A 14,137-nucleotide genomic window follows, 5' to 3' on the forward strand; every position below is an offset into this window, starting at 1 on the left:
AATTTTGCAGGTGATCTTGATAAACGAAAATCTACTACAAGATATGTATTTACACTTGCAGGAGGAGCTGTGAGCTGGCTATCTAAATTACAGACTGTTGTAGCTTTATCTAGTACAGAAGCTGAATATATGGCAGCTACACAAGCATGCAAGGAAGCTATTTGGATCCAAAGGTTGATAGAAGAACTCGGGCACAAACAACAGAAGATTTCTGTGTATTGTGACAGTCAGAGTGCCTTGCACATTGCAAGGAATCCTGCCTTTCATTCAAGAACAAAACACATTGGAGTACAATATCACTTTGTTCGGGAAGTAGTAGAAGAAGGAAGTGTTGATATGCAGAAGATTCACACTAAAGATAACCTAGCAGATGCCATGACAAAACCAATCAACACAGAAAAATTTGAATGGTGTAGATCCTCATACGGTCTATGGAATACATGAGCAACATGAATTTTGAAAATTTATCAAAATTAGCTTTAAGTGGGAGATTGTGAAAATTAGTAAAGCTAATTTTAGAAAATATATAAATAAATAATAACTAAATAAAATGAGAGGTAATAAACAATCTTAGTTTATAACCTTAGAATTTTAGTGGTTGAAAAAGAGAAGAATTATATACCTCTAATTGATGGATGGTTCATATTGAAGAGATTCACCTATAAATTGAGTTTTTCTTTAATTCATTTCAATCAAGTCATCCAGATAGAATAACATAATATTTCTTTGAGTAGTTTTCTCCTATATATGATAGAGAGAAGTGTGTTCTCCTTTTATCAAGAGAGAGTGTTATTGTAGTCTCCTTGTGATAGAGAGAAGTTGTAATTCTCAAAGAAAGTTATTCAATTGTTTCCATATTTTATACAAATTTCTAATTTTTTATCTCTATATTTTGCTGTGTCATTTGTCTGGTACTTAACACTCACCATACCGTCTCTTCTTTTATCTTCTCTTATCTACCAGACTACCACCTTCTGCCTTTAAATCAGTATACTACCCAAAGAACAATTTTCACCGGTAAGCCAATCAGCTACACAAAAATATATACATATATACAATAATTAATAATGGATAGTGCTGCTGGAGAGTTCAACGTGAGTGTGACCAACGAAGAGGTCGTAGCAGCGGTTCTACCAACTCAAGAACACTAGCTACTACTCTCTAACCTCGATCTACTCCTTCCTCCGGTCGACGTTAGAGTCTTCTTCTGCTACAAGAACAACAGCACAATTGTGATGAATAGCTTTGCATCCATGGTGGGGTGTTTGAAGAAATCGCTGTCGCAAGCTCTTGTGTCTTACTATGCATTTGCCGGCGAAGTGGTGGCCAACACGGCAGGTGAACCCGAGTTGCTATGCAACAACCATGGAGTTGATTTTGTTGAAGCTGTCGCAGACATTGAGCTTCAGTGTCTTAACTTGTACAATCCTGATGTCTCCATTGAAGGGAAGCTTGTTCCCAAGAAGAAGCGTGGCGTGTTTGTGGTCCAGTAAATAATAATATTAAAATTTGGTCTGTACTTAATCGAGTTAAATATTAATTTGGCCCCTGAAATTTAGTCTGTTATTCAGAATGACCCGCACAATTTTGTTGGCCTCAATTAGAACTCCCAAATTTGTAATTATGGCTCTGACTTGCCCCTGCGATCATCTTCGTCAGCAGAATACTGATTTGATACAATTACATGATATGGTGGACACTACTTAAACGACGCCGCATTAGTTCCGTGCTCAAATCCTTTGAAAACCACGCAGTGTAAGGGTTTTTTTTGATATTTTGCAACTTATGATCGTCCTAGTGGAAAGAAAGAGAGTTTAAGTAGTGTCCATCATGTCATATAAATACGCTAGATCAGCATTCCGATGACGGAGATGATCACAGGAGTAAGTTGGAGACACAATAGTACTTAATCATTAAAAGAAAAATAAATAATTTTATATCATTAGATATAATCTCACATCATTAAAAATACTCATAACAATTAATTAATGACTATAAATCATAAAATCTGTTGGCCCTAACATTCCTCATACAAAATTACTAAAACTTACGTAAATCTTTAGAATATTTAATAATAGGTAAAAATTCACTTACAAATAATTTTATATAAAATTAATAATTAAAAATTATTAAACAATTTAATATATTTAATTAAATTATTAATAATTTTATGTTATTAATTTTATATAAAAATAGTTGTACGTAAATTTTTACTTTAATAATTTTATTTTATATAAATTTTTTTTGTTTATATTTTTTATAATCATATAAATAGCAATCATAATATTCATGATCTAGGTCTAATACGGAGACTAAGGTAGTATAACAAATAATAATACATAATGATTAGTTATGCATAATTGCATATCATGAAAAGAGTAATATGCTTGGGACAGTCCGATGAAAAGTATATATTTTCTTTTCTAATAAATATATACTATAGTACTTGCATATTTATATTTCTAAATTGATAATAACATTTTATTTTTAAATATGATACTATGAATTTAGAAGTGACAATGTTTATTTATATTTCTGAGTTTGGCTCCTTTTTATTAGTTTCTTCTTTTAAGTGCTGATATGCCATGAGAATTGATAATATGACAAACTCAAATACATTACGTCTTAGCATTTAATGTAGCATATTAATATTTAACGGAGCAAAGTAAACAAACAGGACTAAAACCAAAATCTTTCAATTTTATTGGACCAAAACCAACAAAAAATAAGTACAGGAACCAAAACTAAAATACGGTTATTTTATAAGGATAAAAAATTCATTTAAGTAAAAATAAAAATAACAAAGTAGTTACAAAATATTTTTTAAAAAGGACAAACCAGACTTTAATTTTCTGTAAAAATACTTTAGCTAGCAGATGGTTGATTAAAGTGTTTTATTGGAAACTAATTTGCTTAATACTTTAAACAATAAAGAAATAAATTATGAATTGCCTTTTGATACAAATTATTTGTCGAAACAAAAATATAATATTAAGGATTAGATAGTTCCTCATCTAATAAATTTTAACACACACATAAATATACACCGAATATTTTTTGTTTGGTGACTAACATACCCCGAATATAAAATTTTAGATTGTGAAATTCGAAATAAGAAAATAAAATAGAATAAATAATTATTTTTTCAAGATTTAAATGTTGATATTTTTATTTATAAAAGAGAAAAATTAAAGTAATACCCATAAAAAATGGGCTTTTGTAGATAAAATTATCCAAACCTTAAAAATTAAAATAAAATTTTTAAATTATCATCTAATATAATTGATGAGCGGATATTTTATACATTTTTTTATCATCTTTTTCATATAATTTTTAGTATGTTTTATTTAGTTTTTATTAAGTTTTTATAGGTTTTAGTGTTAAATTCACATTTTTAGATTCTACTATGAGTTTTTGTGTTTTTGTACAATTTCAGGTATTTTTTTGCTGAAATTGAGGAACTGGAGCAGAAGTCTGATTCAGAGACAGAGAAAGCACTGCAGATGCTGTCCGGATCTGACCTCCTTGCATTCGAAAGAGCTTTTCTGGAGCTACAGAAGTCCAAATGGAGCGTTCTCAACGGCTATGGAAAGCTAACTTTCAGAGGTTTTCAGCAATATATAATAGTCTATACTTTGCTTCGAATTAGAAGGCTCAAAACTGGCATCCAACACTAGCTACCTGCCCCCTTCTAGGCGTCCAGCGCCCAAAGAGCAGAGACCAGTGTCCAAACGCCCAAAGAAGACCCCCTAGCTGGCATTCCACGCCCCAGAGACCTCATACCACGTGGATCTCACCAAAGCTCAGCCCAAACACTCACCAAGTGGGCCCTAGAAGTGGATTTTAGCACTAAAAAGACTATTTTACCCTTACTAGTCATTTGTTTAGTATAAGGGATTTTATTTATGTTATTGGGGGATCTTCGACCCTCTTTTACCAATATACATGTTTTACATTGTATTTTTACATCAGTATGAGTTTCTAAACCTCTTAGGTTGAGGGGAGGAACCCTGCTGAGTCCTATAAATTAATAAAAGTATTATTGTTTCTTCTCCGATCCATGTTTGATTTCTAAGATGTATACTCGATCTTCATCGTGGTGAATAGGATAATCAGACAATCAGCTCTGTTCATCACATTAAGACGAACGTGCCTGACAAACACTTGCGTCTACTTGGGTTCGTGTGAATACGTGACTGGAAAGCACGAGCCAACAGCTATGTTTATACATCTCTCAGATGGCTAATCCATGACTTCGTTGGGGACTTCTCGAGACACCAGTTCAGCCGATTTCTGGGGAGATTAGGGTCTCTATGGTATAGGCTAGAATCCTAAGAAGCAGCATCCTCTGATCTGGAAGATTCGACCTTGTCTATGGCGTTTTGAGTAGGATCGCCAAGAGAATGAACTGCTAGCACTTCACCCTTCGTCAGATTGGATGACACAGCCAATGGCATTCAATCTGTAGCAGAGGAGATCAATGACCACGGCCCATGGCGTTGATCACATACAGCCTACCATAGAAGAAGTCATTCACAAGCAGAGAAGATAGTAATGCCAGAGTTAATTCAGAAAGGCTAAGCAACTCCAATCCTTAACCCTATTCCTATTACTGATTCCCTTCTAATATACAAGTAGTTCATACATTCCTCTTACAACTCCATATATGACATAAAATCAACAACTTTCTGATCTGCCTGACTAAGACCTGCAAGATAACCATAGCTTGCTTCAAGCCAACAATCCTCGTGGGATCAACCCTGACTCGCTCAGGTATTACTTAGATGACTCAGTACACTTACTGGTACAACAGTACGAAAGTGTGGGGATTTGTGCTACCAATAACCTATTTCTAATTTCTAATTTTATTCCACACCACCACTCCCTCAATTTTTAACCTTATCACCATTCTCATCTCCAACTACCACCATCGCTGCCGCTATCACCATCACCACCACCGCCATCACCACCGCCATCACCACCTCTACTGCTTTTGGTCCTCCATGTTCCAGGCCACTGGCATTGTCGTTGGAATTGCCGGCTTCAATATCGCCAACTTCAAGGGCGGCAAAGTAGGCTTCGCCTCTAAATTAAAGACAACAACAGACTCCACTCTTTCTATGTCAAGTGCATCCAAAAATTTCCTTACAATGTCTCCATCCTTGAAATTAGCAGCGCATTGAGCTCTGCTGAAGCAGAAGCACCCACCGCGGCCCCAGCCAGATCAACATCATGTCCGATCCGAGCAAAGTTGCAAGTCATTCGCAGACTTGCTCAAACCTTCAAAGTCTCTTCCAACTTTTCAGGACAGCGTGGATGGTGGCTTTACCGTGTTCTGCCCCATGGACACTATCGTCAGCGGTTTCATACCCAAGTACAAGAACCTCACGGACGCACAGAAGATATCGGTGCTGCTGTACCACGAAGTTCCAGTATATCGTTGCAGATGCTAAAGTCAAACAACAGGGTTATGAACACTTTGGAAACACAAGGAGCGAACAAGTTCGACTTCACGATGCAGAATGATGGGGAAGACGTGAAACTTGAGATGAAGGTTGATACGACGAGCATAGTGAGGACACTGATTGACCAAGATCCCTTTGTTGCGTACAAGATCAGCAAGGTTTTGATGTCGAGGGAGCTCTTCAAGATGGTGATGGTGATGGCGGCAGTGATGGTAGTTGTTGGGGATGAAAGTGGTGGTAGGAGTTGAAATTGAGGGTGTGGTGGTGTGGGGTAAAATTAGAAGTTAGAGTTAGATTATATTATAAAGTAATTTGAGAATTTTATTTAATTTTTTAGTAAAGTATCATTTTTGTCCCCAACGTTTGAAGTAAGTCCCAAAGTTGTCCCTAACATTTCAATTGTCCTATTTAAGTCCCTAACATTTCAAAATTGACTCAATGTTGTCCTGCCGTTAGGGATCCGTTAACAGAATTGACGGCAGGACAAAATTGAGATGATTTTGAAACGTTAGGGACTTAAATAGGACGAAAACGTTGGGAACAAAAATAATACATAAAAATAAATTTTGATTTTATCTTTTAATAATATCAACTTTTTACTGTACATAGTATTCAATTATTTTTTAATCACATCTAAACAAGTCACACTTAATCACATTACTTTCATTCTAAATAAATTTATTTTTTTTTATAATTTTACACTTTCATTCTAAATAAATAATGTAATGTGATTAGAATAAAAGTGTAAAATTATAAAAAAAAATATAAATAATATGATTAAGTAATGAAAGTAAAATTACATTATTTAGAATGAAAGTGTAAAAGTTATTTATTTATAAACAAAATTACATTACTTTAAGAGTAAAATTATAAAAAAATTAATTTATTTAGAATCAAAGTGTAAAATTATAAAAAAAATATAAGGAATGTGATTAAGTAATGAAAGTAAAATTACATTATTTAGAATAAAAGTGTAAAAGTTATTTATTTATAAAAAAATTACATTACTTTAAGTGTAAAATTATAAAAAAAAATTATAAGTAATGTGATTAAGTAATGAAAGTAAAATTATATTATTTAGAATGAAAGTGTAAAATCTATTTATTTATAAAAAAATTACATTATTTTAAGAGTAGAATTATAAAAAAATTAATTTATTTAGAATGAAAGTGTAAAATTATAAAAAAAATATCAGTAATGTGATTAAGTAATGAAAGTAAAATTACATTATTTAGAATGAAAGTGTAAAAGTTATTTATTTATAAAAAAATTACATTACTTTAAGTGTAAAATTATAAAAAAATTAATTTATTTAGAATGAAAGTGTAAAATTATAAAAAAAATTATAAGTAATGTGATTAAGTAATGAAAGTAAAATTACATTATTTAGAATGAAAGTGTAAAATTTATTTATTTATAAAAAAATTACATTACTTTAAGAGTAAAAATATAAAAAAATTAATTTATTTAGAATGAAAGTAATGTGATTAACTGTAATTTACTTAGATGTGATTAAAAAATAATTGAATACTATGTACAGTAAAAAATTGATATTATTGAAAGATAAAATTAAAATTTATTTCTATGTATCATTTTTGTCCCCAACGTTTTCGTCCTATTTAAGTCCCTAACGTTTCAAATTCAAATTTTGTCCCGCCGTCAATTCTGTTAACGGATCCCTAATGGTAGGACAACATTGAGTCAATTTTAAAACGTTAATGACTTAAATAGGACGATTGAAACGTTAGGAACAACTTTGGAACATACCCCAAACGTTGGAGACAAAAATGATACTTTACTCTTAATTTTTTAAGATTCAAATAATTTTATCTGCAAAAATTCATCGATATAACTTTAATTTTTGCCTTTCATAAATAAAAATGTTAACGTCCAAATTTTTTATAGTGAAAAATGACTTTTTAATATATATATATATATATATATATTTTGGGAAAGTTTTCAGGTGTGACAAGCCACTTTACTGGCATAGCGTTATGTAAGTGTGCAGAGCCATACAGATATACATTAAAGAATTTGAACGATGTAGATTTCGTGTTAAGGTTGTGATGTAGACTCCAATAAGAATGGTGGAGGGTGCTCCTTGAACCGGTGGAACCCATAACCTTGGCAGATAAATTTAATGACCTGTTGTGTGTCCTTGCATTGGATATTGTCATTTTGGTAAGCCGATACTAAAGGGGAGGCGTCAGCTGACAGTTGTAGCCAAGGAAAAAATTGGGCTATGCATTTTTGTTGGAATTTGTGGGCTTCATAATATGTGAAGAAAAAATCGTTGGCAAGAGTTGAAGAGTGTGGGTACTGATCTTTAAAACAAAAAGTTGCTAGGCCTTGGGAGAGGTTATAGGACTACTTAGAAATATTCAAGTGCATTAGGGAAAATGATGGACTGGTGTTAAAGTGAAAAATTTAAAATTTCGAGTGCCTAATATTGGTTGAATAGGAATAAGTGATGATCCAGTTATCTTCAGAGTTCAAATATTTTAATTTAAATTCCAAACATAAAAAATTTATAATTTTTTGAATAGGAGAATTTCTATAAAAATTTGAAACTACTTCAATTATGCTAAGATAGCCTTAGTTTGGTAAAATTTTTCGATCAAAAGTACAAATATTTTATTTTGTGTTTAGTAAATAAAAAAACTTATGTACTTATACTTATAGTTTATAAAAGTCAGGGGTGATTTTAAAAGCATCCAAGGAGAAACTTATCAAAATTATAAAACCTAAAATGATTTCATACATGAATTAATTTTAAATTTAACTCATACATTTATATTTGTTATAGTAATTTTAAATTTTGAAAATTATTTTACTAAACGTAATTGTTGTTACTCGTACTTATTAAAAGTTATTTTTAATTTGATTTACAAAATATAAATGTTTCAACTTCTAGAAGTCATATTTTAAAAAATTATTTTTTATAAGTAATTTTTAAAAATAAAAGTGTTACCAAAGTAAGCTTTAGTCTGATTTAGGATGTGAGAGATTAGTACGACAAGTTATGGTTAACATTTTATTATAGAGAATTAAAGTTTTGTTATTAAAAAAATCAAAATTTGATTGATTTAATCGATGGAGTTGGATAATTGTGATCGGTTTAAGTCCAAATTGTTATAATGATAAATTTTAATTTTATAATGAATAATTTGTAATTGAAAGGACCCACTAACTTTTATTTCAGTCGATATTTAAATTTACATTTTAAATTTTTTAAAAGGGAGAACTTAAAAATTTTATTTTAAATTATTATTATGACATATCTTTAAATCTTTAATTGTTATTATGGTATATTTAATTTTGTTTTAGTCAACCAAACATGTTTTTTAATTACTTTAGATACGTATTTATCTAGAACGACTTTGTGCGGAACTGCAGATCTTCCAAATAGAATTTGAGTTGATGATTAAATATAAATTTCAAAATTTAATAGATAATTAAATAAATTTTGTGTTACTAACTATGATGATCAATTAAGAGTGATAGGTGATAGACATATTATTTAATGGATCATTGCAATTAGCATATTATTTTTTTTATAAGATCTTAGAAGGTTAAAAATTATTAAAAAATAAAAGTACGAAACAAATGTTGAAAAATAAGATGCTATATTTTATTTTCACCCATTTTTTTTATTAAGTTTCAAATACTTCAATCATATACCCGGATATATATGGTGGAGGAGACCAAGAGGCACAGCTGATAGGGTTCCATCATTTATAAAAAAAAAATTAGGATTGGAATAATTTGAGAACGATGTAGGAGTAAGAAAAAATGAATTTGGATCCTCTAAATTTTAAATTTGTACTTTAGAGGATAAAGTGTGATCTTCTACTTTTGAATGGTTTTTCTCTCATATTTATTCTTGGTCTCACTTATAAAAAAATAGTGAGAGATCACGCTTTACTCTCTAAAGTAAAATTCAAACTTTAGAGAATTCAAATCCCAAAAAGATGAGGGGAACATTTGTCAAGCAACATCTTAACTGCATAGATGAGCAGCATATTATTTTACGCATTTCATCCAAAATGAAAATACACGTTGTATTGATTTATTTTTCGTATAATAAATTAAATATTATTATTGTAAATTTAAACAGTATTGTTTAAATTATTGATAATTTTTTTTGGTGACTCAAATTATTGATAATTTAAATAATAATACTAGTTACTATTTGATGTTATACTTACTATTAGTGTAATAATAATAATAATAATAACAATAATAATAATAATAATAATAATAATAATAATAATTATTATTATTATTATTATTATTATTATTATTATTATTATTGTTATTATTATTATTATTATGAGTAAATAGTCGGATTAGTTCTTAAAAGATCGTTCGTTCTATAAGTTGGTGCATGAAAGATTTTTTTTAATCTATTTTGTCATTTAAAGATTTTAAATTAATCGTGTTAGTCATTCCGTCGCTTTATTCATTGATGTTATCAAAATTTACAAATGTGACACATGAAGTGACACTTCGATACACACTTTGAAGTCTTAATTAACTATTAATATGATTAGTTTATGAAATTAAATCAAACCAAAATTAAATTGGGGGAAGAACTCAAGGCATTGGAATTTTTCATATCTACTCTCCACAAACCCACTCAACTTGGCATGTAGAGATTCACAACAGGACGTTGTCGTTATACCTGCGAAAAATGGGCCTCTGATGCATGTTGCCGCCCATGCGATTTTTTTGCGGTACAATTCCTTCACCCGTTCGACTTCCCGAACCCCACACTCATCTAGCATCGTCTCCCATTGCGTCTCGAACTTGTCAACGTCCATGTCCACAAGCTTGCAGTGTCTAAATAGTTGGGTGAATAGGGACTCATATATTTTGGAGGTCGCATTACGAAGCAAATGTGAAGCACAATTTTTGCACTCTCAAGTTCTAACCTAACTTGACTTGGTTATGCTAATACCTAACTCTTCATTCTTAGTGCTCACCCAACTAAAAAAGGGGTACGTCACTAGTATAAAATACAAGACACAGAATCAACCTAAAGAATTCTGAAATCACTCAAGGCCTTTCACTCAAGTGTTTCTCTCTGCCTCTTTCCACCCTTAGACTCTTTCAATGACTCTCTCGTTCAGCCTTTTACGTCAAGAAATTACGGAAAGATGAACATTGAAAAGAAAATTACAATCTGTAAAACATGAAGGAGATTGATGCTTCAACAACATCTACACTAGGGGTGGCAAAATGGGTCGAGCCCGTCGGGCCGATCCGCTAAACCCGCTAAAAAAGGCGGGTCGGGTTAGGATTTGGAGCCCGCCAAATTAAAAAAATCCGCCAAACCCGCACCGCCAAATTGGCGGGTTTTGGCGGGGCGGGGCGGGCCGGTCCGCTGGGCCGAAAATTTTTATTTTTTATTTTTATTAAATAAAAGAGTGATTATTATTATTATAAAATTAATAATTATAGAATTTTTAAACACTTTTTTTTCTCATTTTTTGTGTTTATTCTTCTTTTAGTTATTAACTTTATTTATTTTATTTTACAATTTCGTATATATGCTCAAATTATGTGATTTATTTTTTAAAATAAAGATGATTCTATTGACAAATATTATTTTGAACAATTTTATTGAAGCTAAAAATAAAAAAAATATAGTAAAAAAATTATATTATAATTTGACTATTTTTTATTTGTATTTGATTTTTTTATTATTATTTTTTGGTTAATTTTAATGAATTTTATTTTTCAAAAAAAAGAAGCGGGTTAGCCCGCCAACCCGCCAATCCGCCATAAAGCGGGGCGGGCTAGCATTTTGAACCCATTTAAGTTGGCGGGGAGGGCCGGTTCGCCCCATTTATGGGACGAGCCTAGGCGGGGCGGGGCGGGTTGGGGCATTCTACACTATGTAATAAACCAGATTAGCTTGCCTCTGATTTGGTTCCTCATTCTGGCGTAATGCTCCTTTGACTAGGAAGCGCTGTCCAAGTTGATGAATTTCTTCAGAGAAATCTTCTCGGAACATAAAATTCAAAAAACTTGTTATCCCTCCTTACCTCAGAAAAACTCCAGACCTTTCTTTTATATGTCCTTGCATGTTGTTGAGTTGCTGTCTCCTAAGTCAACTCTTTGAGCTTTGTGCTACCAACTTACGACATCACCTTTTCTAGTTAATCCCCAAATTAGAAATTTGAATCTGACTTACTTTTGCTTGACCAAAAGCCTCAGGGGAGCAAAGAAAAACTTTTTCAATGGTAAACCCAAATTTGAACCCTTGAGAAACTACTTGGTCCCCAAGAAACAATCTTGGCCATTGATTTGCAGCAATTGTTAACAGAAGTCACTTTCTCCATTTATCCCAAATTGGAGTGGCAGAAACTTAGTCAAGAGGAGAATAAAACACGATGCATGCAAGAGGAAATAAGTTACCTTTAACTTCTACCTTAGTTTGATGTGGTTTGAATTGGGTGATTGGACCTCAACCTTTCTTGCCTAACCTTCTCTTTCTTTCTTCCTTGGTGAATAGTTTAAGAACTAAACTTTCTCTATCCTCTCTGAGTTCTGACCGTATCAAAATAGGTGAATGTTGCTTTTGTGGAAGCAACTCGGAGAGATTGGCTTGAGAGATGAAATCGGATTTCGGTTTACTAGTTGACCCAACTGAATTTCTTGCTTTGTGTTATTTGGGCTTCCTTTGGATCGTCAGCCCACCAGCAGGTTCAATTTGTTCCATAGTGGGCTGCAACTATATATTGAGTGGTGGCTAGCATCACTCAAACAAAATAATCAAAATTGATTGGGTAATTAGCCCAATAAAATAACATTTTTCGTGATCAATTAATTTAGTTAATTTCTTAACTCAACACCTTATTTGTCATACCAATGTATTAGTAAAGGGATTGAATAACATTAAAATTTTCCTATGTTCTGATGAACAAGTAAAAATTGCAACCTTTTGTAACTTTAAAGATCTGAATGAGCTCAGTTAAAATGCAATCTTTAATGCATTTTTTGAAAATATGTATTTACTGTTAGTCATTTTTGTCGCATTCTTGAATTCGAATGCATCTTTTGTCGATAGTAAGAATTAGTCATTCTTAGCTTCTGTGTTTTGCTTCTAGGCTTCTAACCATTAACACGCTATGGGTGTGTTTGGATTAGCGGTTCGAGTATCAAGAGCTCGTTTAATTTTGCCGAAAGATTCACCGTCTCTTATGGCTGTATTTTATTTCACTGAACATAAATTTGATTCTACCGTTCAACCCACGTTTACCAATAACTACGATTTCCAGCTGTTCAAATTGGACTGAAATTTATTTATACATACCAATTGTGTCCTTTGTTATTTATATGGTGAATTTTGTTGTTTTTTAATAACATTTTTTGTCTAACATACTTTCAAGAATTTTTTATTTTTTTGAAATTGTTATTATTTTTTATTCATATAATTTTTTTATTTTATTGTAAACTTTTTTGTATCGAATAATTTTTAGCTTTAAATGAAGATTCTGTTAATTCTATAAGAGTACTGGAGATGACTGAGAATACTAAACCAATGTTAAAATTTAGTTAAATATCCCAAGTAAATTTATAAAGTCACGTAAAATTATTATTTAAATTCATGTCCTATTCTCTAATTATTCATCTCAAAGTAATTTCAATTAATGCAATCCGAACAATATTCAGTTTACCATAATCCATTTTAAATAAAAAATACGAAACAAAAACCATGCCACTTTTAATACGGAATTGTGTTTTATTGATTGTTTGTTTAAAGAATATATCTCAATTTAGGCATGCTACTAATGTGGATGGAAGTTGATCTGTAGTAATTCAAAGTGGCCAATGTATTTTTTAGAGTATTAGATAGAAGAATATTTGTTACAATGAATATACCCATTGTAAAGAAATTTTTTTCTCAGTTGTTATATTTTTATGTTAGTTGTGTAAATTATTTGAAGGCACAAGATAGTAAAGTAGGTTGACTTTGATATCATTAGAAGCTAATTTTAACGGTTCAAACAAGCACGATTAATTCTGTAAAAAAAAATAATTTGTAATAATAATGTGATTTACATGTTAATTTTTTTGAGTAAATTCATTTCAAAATGTAGAAATTAGATGTAACGACGCTAAAATTTTAAAAGAAATATAGAAGTTGACAACAAATTTAACACTCATTAAGGAAATAAATTTATTTATGGCTATTTCCTAATTATTCTAAATAATAACAAGTCTTATAAAAAATATTAATGTCATTATTTTGATCAATTAATTATTTCAACTCTTTTTTAATGTATAAATATGTTCAAAATGACAAGGTATGGATGACTGTTTCATTAATTGTTTGTTTGACAAATATTGTAGCAAAAAAATGTCTCAATTTAGTATTTCCACCGCTGTTGACGGAAGTTCAACCTGTAGTAATTTTTTCAAAATTTTACCGAGGAGATCTGCATTCCCTAAGGGGTAATTAAACAAGAACTTGCAATGACGGAGAAGGAACGCGGCTTTTTTTTTAAAAATAATGAGTGAGGGATGGGAAGGGGGCTTCTCACGCTCCTCAGAGTATTCATTATCATATCTAACTAGCAACGGAGATCCAATTTGAGTCGACTTAACTGGGGTCTGGTGCACGAATTGTGAATCACACTTTTCACAACTCGTACCACTAACCA

General features: G+C 31.3%; 2 pseudogenes; both read left to right on the plus strand.

Annotated features, from left to right (window-relative positions):
- The first annotated feature begins 1,067 nt into the window (after positions 1–1,067).
- Positions 1,068–14,137, plus strand: part of LOC148550860 (coniferyl alcohol acyltransferase-like) — an 82,825-nt pseudogene continuing 69,755 nt past the window's right edge.
- LOC107607109 (fasciclin-like arabinogalactan protein 2 pseudogene) lies at positions 4,956–5,713 on the plus strand (annotated as a pseudogene).

Source organism: Arachis ipaensis, chromosome B7 (genome assembly GCF_059453495.1).
Source record: "Arachis ipaensis isolate K30076 ecotype BB chromosome B7, ASM5945349v1, whole genome shotgun sequence".
Lineage (NCBI taxonomy): Eukaryota > Viridiplantae > Streptophyta > Magnoliopsida > Fabales > Fabaceae > Arachis > Arachis ipaensis.